At 59.4% G+C, this 15,070-nt stretch overlaps 1 protein-coding gene across 2 annotated transcripts in view; it reads right to left on the bottom strand.

Moving 5' to 3' along the window:
- The window catches only part of LOC138843201 (uncharacterized), a 205,904-nt gene extending 197,018 nt beyond the window's left edge, over positions 1-8,886 (bottom strand). Inside the window, exon 1 of one of the 2 annotated variants that reach the window (XR_016214354.1) lies at positions 8,337-8,886. The gene's annotated coding sequence lies outside the window, so the exon portion shown is untranslated. Of the gene's footprint in view, positions 1-5,702; positions 6,390-8,336 lie in introns of those variants that run through there. The other variant, XR_016214355.1, reaches the window with a different exon arrangement.
- Between the last annotated feature and the right edge of the window lie 6,184 nt (positions 8,887-15,070).

Here is a 15,070-nt window from a genome sequence, read left to right as displayed (position 1 = left end):
GCCAGAGCCAGAGCCCACCCGGGCCCCAGGAAGCCCCTTCTCCCTCCCTCTGTCTGCTGGCTGTGCCCTGGCCCCTCCTGCCAGCCCTGGGTGGAGGAGTCCCAAGCACCCGGGCCACCAGCTCAGCCCAGAGCTCACTCTGGGGCTTCCCTCGGGCTGGCACTACACTTGAACCCAGCAGGCACTCGTTCTCCTGAGGCCCCCCCACGTCCATGTTTGGGTATGGAGGGGACTGGGCTTTGCCAAGGCAGAACCAAACTTGGGGCCTAATCAAAGGTCTTGTTGCTCCTACCCCAAGAGGACACCCACAGTCCCTGGCCTGCTCCTAGCCACGGACAACCTCACACCCCTGAAATCCCCCCACCCTAACCAAGGCACAGGCTCCAGGTTTCATGCCAGGACGGCTTCATCCAGGCGCTGTGCTGTGGTGGGCTGCAAAAGGCCCGCTATCGAGTTTACATAATTCAGCTGCGAGCAATTAGCTAGTTGAGCTGTGACCGACCGGCAGGTGTGGGGACTGAACTGGAGCATGGTGCTGATTTCTGGACCGCACGTCCCGGTTTCCAGTAATGCTGTGCACCCGTCATTTACTAGAGACCTCAGAACCTGCTCCAGTTCTGGGAGCTGCCCGATTCTTGTATCATTTGTGTTTTATGCTCTTCTCAAACACCACGCAATGTAATTGGCCTAAGGAAGTTCCTTTTGTCACAGGTCATCGGCCAGGGTCAACAAGGAGTCGCGAACCATGATCCTCCAACACGGCTTTGCGCTCTGACGTTCATAATTCAATTAAAAGGTCACCCAGCCACCTCTTCTATCTCTAAAAGGAAGAACAGCGTCTCGGGAAGCCTTACCAGGAGCTAAATAAATTCACTGGAATCACGGACTTGGCCAGGACCTGCACTGGGCCCAAGACCCAACCTAAACAGCTTCATCCAGGCACTGTGTTGTCGCTGGTGGCACTAGTGTCAGTATCCAGTTCACTAATTAGGCAGTGAGCAATTAACTAGTTAAGAGGTGCCCGACTGGCAGGTGTGGGGACTGAACTGGAGCCCTGGTGCTGATCTCCCCACCTCACTTCCTGCTGTCCAGCAAACCTGTCGCACCTGTCATGGAGTGGGGTCCTCAGCACCTGCTCCAGTTCTGGGAGCTGCCTGACTCGTGACCATTTCTCTGTGATAATGCTGTCCTCACATGGACTCCACTCCACGGACCTGGCCTAAGGAGCTTCCTTCAGCCCTGGGAAAGAGTTGTCTCTGAACCTGAGCCCTGAGCCAGGTGCTGGCATCTGCTCCCGGATGCTGACCCCCAGGGCTCTGACCCCAGGGCTCCCAGGTCAGGGGAGGAACAGCAGCCACCTGGACTGGATAGGAAGAGAGGACAAAGAAGGGGAGAGAGAGCCCCAAATCAGGCTTGAGGCCTCCAACAGGGGAGGGACAGAGAGACAAGGAGAAGGAGCAAGGACAAAGGAAAGGCCAGTGGGGGTCACAGGAAGGAGCCAGTTCCCCCACAGCCCAGGACCCACAGAGGCTGACAGCTCCCAGAACCCCACCAGACATCAAGGCCTCTAAGGACCAGCCCTACCCAGCAGCCAGGGGAGTCTGGTGCTGTTCCGGGTGCTTCCTTGGAGGCAAGTGCTCCTGTCACTCACACCCCCTTGACAGAGCCAGAAACAGAGCCCCAGCGGGTGGCAAAAAATGGCAGTGGCAGCCGCGGGCTCTGGAGCCGGGACTCAGCCCAGGCCCCGGGCGCGGCTCCAAGCTGCCTCCTCCAGGCTCCCAGCATTCCGCTCCCCGTGTGTGAGCACAGGTGCCCGAACCCACACTGAGGCCTTCATGTTTCTCCAGCCACTATTTATTGACCTAATGGATTTCTTTTAAACTTAAAAATCTGTTAACATGTAGGCACAGAGGCAGTAGTGCAGGGCAATCCATGGGCACCAACAGAGGCAACGAGGTTCTTCCCAGGCAGCAGCTGCTCCCCGGGGACAGAGGAGCCACAGGGTCCTGTCCTTGGGGCAGCGAGGACGAGGGACATTTAACACCTCTTCTGGGAGGGCGAGGATTCTGAGGCTGGGCGTGTCCGAGTTCATTTTCCTTAGGACGATGGTGGTGACTGTGGGGAGCCAGAGAAGCCACGGGGTCCTGTCCTAGTGGCAGCGAGGACGAGGGACATTTAACACCTCTTCTGGAAGGGCGAGGATTCTAAGCTGGGCATCTTGCAGTCCATCTTGCTGTGGAGGATCATGGTGACCTGGGGGCAGCCAGAGAAGCTACATGGTCCTGTACTTGGGGCAGCGAGGATGAGGGACATTCTACGCAGGAGAGCACAGATGGAAGGATTCTCAAGATGGAAGTCCTGGAGTCGTATTCCCCTGGAAGTTCGAGGAGACCTGGGTCACCAGAGACATAGCTCTGCTGCAGCATCTGCCGTGTAGACCCTTTGGTGACCCCAGGGCCCTCTTGGATTAGAGAGGTCAGAGGGCTGGGGCAGGGAGAAGCTGACAAGGGGAGAACACGGCCCTGTCATGCCATGGCCTGGTCCCTGGTTCCTGTCCCATTGAGACCCCAAGGAACTTTGAATGGTGCCGAAACCCACAGACCAGCAGGGAGGTGGCAGGTGCCTCATCCAAGCCAGAGGAGATGCCCACCCTGGGCCTCTGCCACCCGAGGACAGACACGGGGAGGCAGTGCTGGCAGCACAGAGCTGTAGTGATGCCAGCGCCCCTGCCAGGCCCCAGCACAGCCCCAACTGCTGGCCTGCTCTACAGCTCACAGCAGGAACCTCCGAGGCCGGCAGCCACAGGGGTCCCCTCTCTCACGTGCTCACCCCCCGTCGGGCACCATGCAGGACCTGGTGTGCAAGACTCAAGGGGCCACTGTGGTCCTCAGAGACACCCATCTCCCAGGGAGGCACGTTCAGGCTCCAAGGACTGAAGGGCCCGACTCGAAGGTCAGGCGCTCTCAGGAGGGACGGGACCCGGACGTCTGAGTCTCAGAGAGAAGCAGATGCGCTCCCCTCCGTCCACGCCCATGGGGAATGGGCCAGGGGCCTCCGGCACAGGAGCCATGGCCTGCAGGAAGGACAGAAACGCCCAGGACACGGTCTCCCTGCATCTGGCAGCCCCACCTCCACCTGCCCAGCGTCTGCGCTCCCTTGTCCAGGTGGGAGCTGCTGCATCTCCCATGGAGACCCCGGGGCAGTCTCTCTGTCCTGAGGATGGGATGGCGGTGAGGATGCTCCTAGGCGCTTGGCCACACTGCCTGGTCAGGGCTGGGGCAGAGGGCAAGGACGAGCAGTGCCGAGACCTCGGCTCCACGTCTCAGGAGAGGGACCCCCGGCTGCTGCAGCCTGGGGCCTGTCAGGAGCTGCCGCGGCCTCTCCCCTCCTTAGACCCTGGTACAGAGCTGCACACAGCAAGCCCACACGGTATGGCTGATGCTGCTGGAGCCTCCAGAAACCACAGGGGTGAAGCCCGCAGCCCCTCTGTACTCACCCCTGACCAATGAGGGCCCATGGGCATCAGTGTGAGTCCCACCCGCCCCCTCCCCTATGCACCTCCTCCATTCCCTGCACACAGACACAAAGCCAGTGGACACCCTGGCTGTCTGGGGTGACCCTGCCCTCCTGTGGGTGAGTTCATTACCTTCAAGAGGTCCTTCCACAGGAAGTCTTCTTGCTGGTGCAGATCGAGTTTCTGGGCTTCTTTGGGTCTTAAACCTTGTAGAGCCGCCCTTACTGGGCAGTAGTTACCTGTGCACAGGACAGAGGGGCCCGCACTGCCACTGCACCTCCCCTGCACACTGAGGCCCCACAGATGAAAGTCCCCCGCAGGCTGAATCTCACAGTAACAACCCTTTCTCCCTCCCCCGTGCAGACAGCACCTGTCCCACCTGACAGCCTTCTCACCTTGGTCCAGGAGCCGCCATGGACACCTCCTGCCCCGCTCTGCTGAGGGACGCGGGAGCCACTGGGGACACAGAGGGCTTGGGGGACCGCAGTCAGTCCCGCCCCGGGAAGTCCCCATCCAGGATGCGATTCTGGCCTCGGGATTCTGCTCCCTCTCCCGGGGCTCCCAGGAAGGGAGACGAGTGGTGCACAAATGAAAATGCAACAACAGAAATCAAATGAACAGAAATCACAACACAAAAATGAACAAACTCACTCTGCTCCCGTCACCAACAGAAAACATGAACTGTATCCACTACATCACACCAACCACGGAGACTGTTCTAGTGGAAGAAAATGTTAAAATGAGAAAACACAAAATGAACATGAATGGTGGCAGGAAACAAAATAAAATAGAAAAAGTACAAAGTAATCAAAATGGAAAAAGAAAAAACAAATTTGACCAAACAGCAGCAGCAGGATCCGATTCTTCCTCCGGATTCCTCTCCCTCTCCAGGGCTCCCCCAGGAAGGGTCAGCAGGGCTGACGTCTGGGAGACCCTGAGCCAGCAGCTGACACAGATCAGCTCTCACGGCTTTGACTACTTGAGAACACACGAACATGAAACAAACAGAAATTAAATGAACAGAAATCAGAACACAAAATGAACTCAGCTCACATCACCAACAGAAAACAGGAACTAAATGAACTCAACTAGACTAACAACTGAGACTAACCCTATCAAAACAGTTAAAAATAAGAAAACAAAAATAAATGAATAATAAAGCATAAAGAAAAAATCCAAATAACCTGAACTGTATAATGACCAAAGCAGATGGCCTCACAGTCTTATTTTAAAAATGGGGGGGAATGAAAAAGAGAAAAAAACTCAAAGTGAAAAACCGGAAACCCAAAAATGGGAAAAAATATAAAGAAAATATAAAGAACAATCACAAACTCTGGGAGGAAAGCCAATGGAAAAAATGAAGAAAAAATCCAAATGGAAATGAAATATCCAAGGAAAATCAATAAGAAAGGGAAAAAGACTATAAATGCTGGAGGAAAAAAATAAACAAAATAGAAAAAAGAACAAAATAATCAAAATGGAAAAAGAAAAAACAAATTTGACTAAAACAACAGCAGCTTGAAGAACAAAAACAAAACAAGGGAAACACAGGCAGCTGTTCCCAGCCCCAGGTCACCGGGACAGCACTTCCTGGGCCAATGACAGAACCCAGGCCCAGCCAAGGCTTTGTGCAGGCAGCGGGCATGACGTCACAATGGTGCCTTCTGATGTCAGAGCAGGAAACCGCAGCAGGTGCTGCCCTCTGCTGGTTTACACAGGAACCTTTCCACTTTAAAAAAAAGAAAGAGACATTCTTTCTTAGGTTGAAGAGTGTGATATTAATGTTTTGAAATTACACCCTACAGGATATTTTGAAGCCTTTCATTTCTAGTCTTAGCATCTTTCATAATTTTGCCTTTTGCAGACTCAGTGTATCCACTCCTTTCTCTTCACCCCCTGAATGATCGCCTCAAACCATGGTGCAGCGTCACTGGCATCGCGACGCTACATCAAATGTTCTGTCACTCAAGTCAGCGGTGCTGTGACGGAGCTGTAAAGCCATGGCTCACGGGGCCTGCGTCCCGTACCAGTGTCTGTACATGTCCCAGCTGCTCCACTTTTTGTTTTAAAAGGATTTACTACTTATTCAAAGGCAAATAGATGGAGAGGACAGAGAGAGGGAGACAGAGGAGACAGATTGTCAGCACCACAAACTTTGTACACAAAACCCACAGCAAACACAACTGACCTGGCCCAGCCCACAGGCCACAGTGTGCAACCTGGTGGCGAAACCTCTCCTACAGAGCCTGCAGGTGTGGTGGACTGAGAAGGCCAGGCCAAGATGGCCGCGGGCAACAGGCTGTGATTGGATGGTTTCAAAAACCACATGACAGTGGAGTCCGCCTGGCAACAGGCTGTGATTGGATGGCTTCAGAAACTGCCTGGCAACAGGCTGTGATTGGTTAGGGCATAGACCTCCCCTTGACTGGATTGGCTGCCTTGGCTATATAAGCTGTTGTAGCACCTGAAATAAACGAGTCTGCAGGTTGCCTGCCTCAGGCCTGCTTTCACCAGACTCTTGGAGTCTGTGGTGACTCTGCGCCTCTTGCCCCCACTGCGCTCTCCCTCCCAGAAATGAATCCACTGCAACACACAGCGGGGGCTCCTGCAGGTCCTGGTGTCCTGGATCGCGGGGGAGACCCCAGCACAGTCTCTGTCTGCCCTGAGGACTCGCCTATGGGCTCGTCCACTGCTGGGAGCTTCGCAGCCATAACCTCACTCACTCTGGCCCCAGCCTGGGAGGAAGGATGACCACCACCATTTCCCAGTGTGGGGGGTGGGTCAGGTCAATACTGAATGTGGGAATCCCAGAGAGCCAGGAGTCCTGGGCTGGGTCACAGCCGAGAGGTCAGCAAAGGGAAGACAGCCACAGTAGGCACTGGGCTTCCCTGTGTAGGAGAACAAGAGGGAACTCCGGGAGGTGCAGGTGCTCCCGGCCTGGCTGCTCCTGGGTCTCCCTGAGGACAAAGAAGGGGAGAGAGACCCAAATCAGGCTCGGGGCCTCCAACAGGGGAGGGACAGAGAGGCAAGGAGAAGGGGCAAGGACAAAGGAAAGGCCAGTGGGGGTCACAGGAAGGAGCCAGCTCCCCCATAGCCCAGGACCCACAGACACTGACAGCTCCCAGAACCCCACCCAGGCTGCCCATGGCCACTAAGGACCCAGCACCACTCAGGAGCTCAGGAGAGTTGGGAACTATTCTGGGTGCCTCCCGGGGTGGGGGGGCCATCCTCCAAGACAGGGGCTCTATTGCTCATGCAACCTTGACAGAGCCTAAAAACAGAGCCCCAGGGGGTGGGAAACCAAGCAGTGGCAGCAGCAGGCACTGGAGCCGGGACTCATCCCAGGCCCGGGTGCGGCTCCAAGCTGCCTCCTCCAGGCTCCCAGCCCTCCACTCCCCGTGTGTGGCCACAGGTGCCCGAACCCAACACTAAGTCCTTGATGATTTTCCATGTACATTTCTCAACATCACATCTGTCATAAATTACAATCAGGCACTTTGCAGGCAGCAGGGGCGGTATTGCAGGGACATCAGTAGCACCCACCCAGGGCTACAAGATCTTCCCAGGCAGCAGCTGCTCCCCGGGGGACGGAGTAGCCATGGGGTCCTGTGCCTGGGGCAGTGAGGATGAGGCACACTCCACACGGGTCTCCAAGGAAGCACCCACACGCCGTCCAGGAGACTGATTCTGGGAGCTGACATCACCTGGTTCCTCTAGTGGGAGTCCCCGGAGCCCTCAGAGCACTGAGCCCCAGAGTGCTGGGCTCCCCACCTCCTGTCATGGACGCCTCGGGCCCAGGCGTGCCCTGCGCTGAGCAGTTTCCTGCACACACGTGCGGGTGCTGGCAGAGGCTGAGGCCGCCCCTCTGGAGATGAGGACCCTGGGGTGGGGGTCAGGAGTCAGCCAGGGCGGTGCTGTATGCTCCCACCCTGGAGGAGCTGCAGCCTGCCAGGGCGGGACCGCACGCCCACGGCCAGAGCCAGAGCCCACAGCGCCTCCAGGAAGCCCCTTCTCCTTCCCTCTGTCTGCTACCCCTGGCCCTGGCCCCTCCTGCCAGCACTGGGCTGAGGAGTCACCAGCACCCGGGCCACCAGCTCAGCCCAGAGCGCACTCCCTCAGCCCGGCCTGGGACCTTGTAGATTCGGCAGCACCTGTTCTCCCGAGAGCTCCCCAAGTCCACACGTGGGTGTCTGCGGGTGTTTGGCAAGAGAAGGCAGAAACAGATTGGGGACCTGCTCCGAGGTCCTGCCCCCTGCCTCTGGAGGACACGTCCGCTCCAGGCCGGCTCTGAGCTGTGCCCAAACTCCTCTCCCATAAAACCCCCCCACCAGTGCAGGCCCAGGCTCAACAGTCCTGTGACCCGGGCGAGTCAATACAAAGTATTCCGAATGCTTAACACCTGAATCTCCCAGGGGCATACCAGGCCTCTGTGGCTTCCAGCCAGTAGGTGGGTCTAATCCCGGGGCGAGTGTAGGAGGAGCCGCCCACTACCACGGCCCCGTTAGTGTGGCAGCTGGCAGTGGATGCCTGTGCAAGGGGCAGCTCTGGGGCTCTGCACACTCAGCCATGTGGACCCTCTTGGATCTCACGTCCATAGCAAGGATCCAAATATCGCTCTGAGGACGGCAAACTGAGGCCCTTGATGCCTGCCCCACATGGAAGCTCCCAGAACCACAGAAATCCTAGCCCCAGCTTCTCCTCACCAGTGTGCCAGAGAAGGTCCCCAGAGGAACCAGAATCTGCTCCAGAAATGGTTCTCCAGGGAGTCAGACCCACAGCACAGAGAGGGGCAGGGGAAGAGGTGTGTGAGGGTAGGGCTCACCTGTGATGGTGGCTGCCAAGTCCCAGGAGCGGCCGGGGTCTGCGAGGTGGGCACCAGGACAGACGAGCCCACCGGATCAAGACCCAGGAGCCGCCGGGGTCCTTCTGGGTCTCAGGCTGCAGCCGTCAGTTCTGGGCCCACTGATGTGAGCTCCGCGGTAGAAAAGCCACAGAACCAGGGGTTCAGACCCCGAGTGGGGAGAGCCCTGAGCCCTCCCTTCTGCTGCGTCCCTGTTCTCTCCCAGGTCCAAGTGATTGCATGGTGACGCCCACTGAGGCAGATTCCCCACAAATGCCCAGACCCTCATTTAGGTTCCACACATCATCAAAGCCAGCCTGGGTCCCCCAATCTTTCCCATCTCCAGGACAGGAGAGGGGCGGGCCCAGTATATGCGGACGACCCAAGTCTCCACCCTGCGCCCACACCCCATGTCCCCTGATCCATCACAGTGGAGCCCGGACCAACTGTCGCAGCAGCAGGGGCCCAAGGCCAACAACGAACCCATAACTGAGATCCTAGAACATGGCTCTGTGCTCAGACATTCATAACTCCATTAAAACATCACCAGGCCACCTCTTTTCTCCTCTAGATGGAAACATGATGTCACAGGAAGCCTTACCAGATGTTTAATAAAATTCCCGGGAAGCCATGGACTTGGACCAGGCTCCTGAACTGGGCCCCCAGACCCAGACAGCACAGTTTTATCCCAGCCACTGGCGGGAGGCAGGAGAGGAAAAGCAGGACTTGATGCCGGCACCTGGCCCAGAGCTGTGTTACTGACCACGGCCGTCCAGGGCTCCTGATTGGACACACGAGTGCACAGAAGGAAGGGGGTGGAGGGAGACTCCCAGGGCGCTGGGTCAGGAGTTGCCCTGCGGCTTCTCCTCTCTGCAGCCTGTAGTCCTGGGCCACGCCTGGAATGGACGATTGCAGAGCAGGTGAAGGGATCTACCTGGTGCTTGGTGGAGCCTGTGCTGCCTCTACCCCTCCCACTGGGCTCCACCTGTCCCCCCGTGTGGGACCCCCGGTTATCCTGGCCTGCCCAACCCAGAGGACACAGCCTGCTCCAGAGGTGACCCTGGAGCTGGGCAGTGCCAGGAGCAGTGGGGGCCGAAACGGGGACAGAGTCGGAACGGGCTCAGCAGGACCCAGCTCCCCACCGCCCAGTGTGCTGTTCCCTCCCTGGGTGGGCGGGCCCCTCTGTGACCCAGGCCACAGGCAGACAGGGGTCTCAGAGGCGGCCACTGTGACAGGTGTGAGGCTCAGGTCTGGCCGAGGAAGAGTCACAACCCCAGTGCCCTGACCCCCTCCTCCATGCACGTGCGGTTCTCCACCTGGTCCCGAGGCCGCTGCTCTGACAGCCCAGACACTGCGTCCTCAGACCAGAGAGCCCCAGGTTCCGCCCCCCTGAGACTCCCCAGTCCAGGAGATCTATGGGCAGAGAGCAGGGAGGGACCAGCAGGCACTGCCTTGGGGTGGCCACCAGAGGGCAGCAGAGGCCCAGCCCACCGCCCTGTGGCCCTGGCTCCTGGGATGTGTGTCAGGAGCCACCACCAGGCAGGAGCTCCTGTCTCGGGCACAGGTGCAGCCCCTGGGGAGCCCGACCCTGATCACAGAGGGGCTGTGACGGGAATCCTGAGCTCTCAGGGGGAACAGAGCTGCCAACCCCCCCCCCCAGGGACGCTCCGCCTCCTCCCCTTCCTCTTGGGATTTTCAGGCTGGGCTGAGAAGGGTCAGCTTCCCAGCAGTACCTGCTCCCTCCTGGTTCCTGCACTCAGCACTGCCCAACAGCATCTCTCCTGGTTCCAGTAGGGGGCGCTCACCCCATGCAGCCGGTTCACAGGGCAACCTGGGGCCTGGTGCCCTGCCTCCCTGAGCCTTGGGCCCTGCACTCAAACTGCCCCTGCCCCTGCCCTTGGGCCTGGCATCAGGGCTGGACATGGCCTGGAGACCTGGTGCCAGATGTGAGGACAGAACCCTGACCCAGGGCCCTACGTCCCTCGCCCGAGTCCCTTTACCACTGGAAGGCCCCACCCTGCCCCTGATGGCCAGTGAGCATCTGCCACCCTCCTGACAGGGACAGCCCCAGGGCTCCAATCTCCCCCAACCACAGACACCGTGCAGTGTCCTCCCTTACACACGCCCACTCTGAAGTTCTAACTCGCTGGGTGCAAAGGACCAGGGGCAGAGGTGGCAGCAGATCCCTCCCTGGTTGCCTGGTCAGTGCCCAGGGCTGTGACCACTGTTGGCCCTGTTCTTCCCCCTGCTCCACCCTCCTGGTGGGCTCTCACGCCGGGCAGATATGGCTCTTCCTCTTGGGATGAGGTCACCGCCGAGGGCAGGCGAGTCCTAGCTTCTGCGGTCACCCTGTGGTAGGTCAGCTGCTGAGCGTCTGTCCCCGCAGGCTGTCACAGGATGGTGACCCTGATGGCAGGTGATGGTATCCCTGCAGGCGCACCTGCTGAGGGTCCCGTCCCTGACTCAGGCTTGTTCTGCCACCTGCAGAGCTATAACCGGCCATTGGCTGTTGAGGCTCAAGAACAGTGGGGCCATGGAGGGGAGCCATGCAGCCTTGCTGCCTGCCTGGGCTGAGCTCTGCTTTTGCATTGAGCATTTTGAGCAGTGACAGGTGTGCACAGAGCTGCCCTGGGGGCTCCGTGGTGAGCAGCAGGAGGTGCTCCACCCACAACCACTGCTCCTCTGCTCCCGGAGGCGCTGTGCAGCACCGGGTCTGTCTGCCTTGTCCTCCTCATGGGCCAGGGCCTGGGGGTCTGGGCCATGCCCCCGTGCTTCAGCCACAGGTCTGCCTCAGTGCTGGAGGGCCAACCCCAACCCGCCAGAGTGGTGGAGGTGCTGCCAGCGCCTCCTCATTGATGGACAGGGCCGGGTCGCTGCAGGGGCCGGCATCGCGTGCAGACTGCAGGATCCGACGCTGTCAGGGCCGGCTCGGGGTCCCGGCGCTTCCTGTAGGCGGTGAGCAAACTGCTGGGGGCCTTCTGGGAAATGGGCGCCACATCCAACACAGCAGAGAAACCCACGTGGAAGTGGCAGCTTGTGGGCTCCCTAAAGCCCTTTATGGCACTGAGACTAGGGTGCTGGGCTCCCCACCTCCTGGTCATGGACGCCTCGGGCCCAGGCCTGCCCTGCACTGAGCAGTTTCCTGCACACACGTGCGGGTGCTGGCAGAGTCCATGGCCGCCCCTTGGAGATGAGGACCCTGGTGGGCAGGGGGCCTGGAGTCAGCCAGGGCGGTGCTGTGTCTGCCCCCACTCTGGAGGAGCTGCAGCCTGCTAGGGATGGACCCCACTTCACAGCCAGAGCAGAGCCCACAGGGCCCCCAGGAAGCCCCTACTCCCTCCCTCTGTCTGCTGCTCGTGGCCCTGACCCCTCCTGCCAGCCCTGGGCGAAGGAGTCACAAGCACCCGGGCCACCGGCTCTGCCCGGAGCTCACTCTGGGGCTTCCCCCTGGTTGACCTTGGACCTTGATAACCCAGCAGGCACTCGTTCTCCTGAGACCTCCCCAGGTCCACACGTGAGTGTCAGAGGGGACTGGGCTTGGGAAGACAGAAACAAGCCCAGGGGCTGAATCAGAGGTCCAGCTGCCCCTGCCCCAGGAGGACAGCCTCAGCTCCAGGCCTGCTCCTAGCTGTGCGCAAACTCCTATCTCATAAAATCCCCACACTAGCGCAAGGCCCAGGCTCAACCTTCCGGGACCCAGGCGAGGGAATCCCACACAGCAGCTGGGTGTGGGTACCCTGTGCTCGTGTCCGACCCTCCCGGCAGCCTCGTCTCTCCTAGGGCTCTTTCTCACCTACTTCTCAGATGCAGCACAGAGGCAGCAGCTGGCCCAGACCTCACAGCGGAGCCAACCCCACACCAGCCTCTCCCACCAGGCCCTCACACACCCTTCCGAGCAGCAGGCACAAGGACCTGAGAGGAAGCCTTTCCATGGTGGGGTGGGGGGAACTGCCAGCTCTCGGCAACTCAGAGCCAGTCCCCGACACCCACCCGGCCTCTTCTTCTCTATGCCAGGAGGCCCCAGAAGGGCCAGAGGGCCAGAGCCAGCTGGAGGCACACCGAGGTCACACTGGACTCCTTTCCCTATGATGAGACTGCATCACCAAGACTCCACTCCTGGTGGACGCAGGCCGCCCTCCGCTGGCCATTTCCATGCAGTCCGTCCTGGTCCCCGCTTCCCTTGCTTGCTGGGAAGCTCAGCAGAGTGTCCATTGCTCAGTGGCCTTTCTTCTTTCTGGGCCAAACTGTCACCTCCTCTCTTGCCTCTTTGCTACCACGTCTTTGTCATCCTCTCCATCTCCCATGGACACAAGATCTGGTCTTTGACTCAGGGCCTTTGGACCTGCCATTACCTCTTCCTGGAACACCCCTTCCTTCCACTCTGGAGAAGTGTTCCTGGTCACCTGCATTCAGTGCTATCACTTCCTACAGCCACTCCGTTTTACCCCCAGTCTGCAGCCCCTGGCGCTGGCCTCCCTTCCTGGGATTAAGCTGTCTCCTGACCGCCACATCGGCGTGGGCAATCTCCCGCCCTGGAGCATCAGCTCAGGAGCAGGGCCCTGTGCTGTCCACTGTCCACTCCCCAGCCCATGGCGCAGCATCTGACACCTGGTGGGCAGGCAGCTAACACACACAGACAGAACTGGGCCGCTGCAGCCGCCCTGGCCTGTATCCGGCTGTGATTATCGCCATGGCCTCCAGGAAGCCCTCACCCTACCCATTTCTACTTTGATGGTGTTATACCCTGTGATCTGCTCTGGACCTGGGCATTCTGGGGCCAAGAGCCACAGGTGCTATCAGGTTCTGGTCACCTGCTGGCGCCCTGTCCCAACTCACAGATAGAAGAACAGGTAGAGCCACAGCAGGGGAAGCTGTCCGGAGCCTTGAGTGGGGTGAGCAGGGGACTCTGAAAGACCCACGCTGGGCAGAGCTCCCTCAGCTCCCTAGGAAGCCGAGGGCCACAGCAGGCCCACACTCGGCTCCTTGAAGGACAAGCAGGAAGACGGAGCTGCAGAGGCCAGGCCAGGCCGTGGGGTAGATGCCGGCAGGAAGGAGGACACAGGCTGCAGACAGGGTCCCAGGGCCGGGGGCTGCGGCTGAGTGCATCCCGAGGAACCTGCCCAGAGCTCACTGCCCGGCAGCTGGGACAGTCGGACAGACGCCCCTGCCTGCCCTGCGGGCACAGCCACTGCTGAGAGCCTGGAACGCTGCCTCTCGGGACCCCATCTGTGCCTTCCCTCCGGTTCCTGTCATGGGGCCGACTGTGTGCCTGTGGGCTGTCAGAGCTCTCGCCCGCCCGTGACCACCACGCCCCAGGAGGGACAGGCATCTCCTCTCCTCTCAGTCCCAAAGGCCACCTCTGACCTGTGCCTTCATGTGACCTGTGCGTCAGACACACACACCACTGTCCCCAAGATACTGGCCACGAGGGACGCGGAAACCAAGGAGGCACAGCTGTCACTGGAGGGTGACCCCAGGGTCCCCGAGACGAGGGTCAGACAATCAAGTCCCTGCACTGGACAGCTCCTCACTCGTCTCAGCTGAGAGCTCGCAGGAGGGGCAGAGCGCAGGCCAAGGGCAAGGCCCTGGCAGCCCAGGGACACTGGAGGATGCACACAGCAACAGAGCCACCCAGCTGCTCCTCATGTGGCCTAAGGGGCTGTGCCACTCACCTGCTTATCCTGCAGGTCTGAGGAGCGTTCATAGCTCTCAGAGAGTGACCGTGAGTGCCGATGGCCTCCTCGGCCGTGGGCTCGGGAGGGAGGGCGCGGGCTGAGGCAGCTGGGGACAGCACAGAGGTCCCCGCCGACAGTGCCCCTAGTGTGCTGGGCTAGAGGACCCTGCTGGAGGCTGAGGCCGCCCAGGCTTGTGCCAGTCTCGCTGCTGGGGGGCCCACCCTTGCCCCGCAGAGGAGACAGAAGTGAAAGGTTGCCTGTGAGCCAGGATCCCAAACCCAGGGCCCGGGGAGCTGGGGGCAGCCCCACCACATGCTAGGATGAGCCACCACATGCCGGGCCAGCTCTTGCTGCTTCCTCCATGGCCCAGCCTTGGAGCCAGAGGGGCCCTGGGAACCCCCACTTCCTAAGGCTCTGCCTCACTCTGATTTCATTTTCTCTGTATCTCCCGCCACCCTCTGCCATCCAGCATACTTGGCTGACGGGTTCTGCTTATCACCTGTCATTTCCCATGCAAGAATAGGGAAGGCCTGGCACAGTACATGAGCCCAGGAAATCCTGACTGTCATCACCTGGACTAAATCCACCACTGGTATTTCTTAACTTTTTTTCAAAGAACAATGATGAGGGGCCGGTGCTGTGGTGCAGTGGGTAAGCCACTGCCTGCAGGGCCAGCATCCCATATGGGTGCCGGTTTGAGTCCTGGATGCTCCACTTCCAATCCAGCTCTCTGATAATGTGACCGGGAAAGTAGCTGAGGATGGCCCGAGTCTCTGGGCCCCTGCCACCCCTATGGGAGACCCGGAAAAATCTCCTGGCTCCTGGCTCCGGTCTGGTCCAGTCCCAGGCTGTTGTAGCCATTGGAGAGTAAAAGAGCAGATGGGAGATTTCTCTCTGTCTCTCCTCTCTCTAATTCTACCTTTCAAATAAATAACTAAGTCTTTAAAAAAGAAAAAAAAAAAAAAGGGCTGGTGCCGCAGCTCACTTGGCTAATCCTCCGCCTGCGACACCAACACCCTGGGTTCTAGTTCCGATTGGGGT

The sequence above is a fragment of the Oryctolagus cuniculus genome, chromosome 10, assembly GCF_051225735.1.
Source record: "Oryctolagus cuniculus isolate XC-2025 breed Fujian yellow rabbit chromosome 10, ASM5122573v1, whole genome shotgun sequence".
In the NCBI taxonomy this organism is placed as follows: domain Eukaryota; kingdom Metazoa; phylum Chordata; class Mammalia; order Lagomorpha; family Leporidae; genus Oryctolagus; species Oryctolagus cuniculus.
This window is presented reverse-complemented; position numbering and strand designations above follow the sequence as displayed.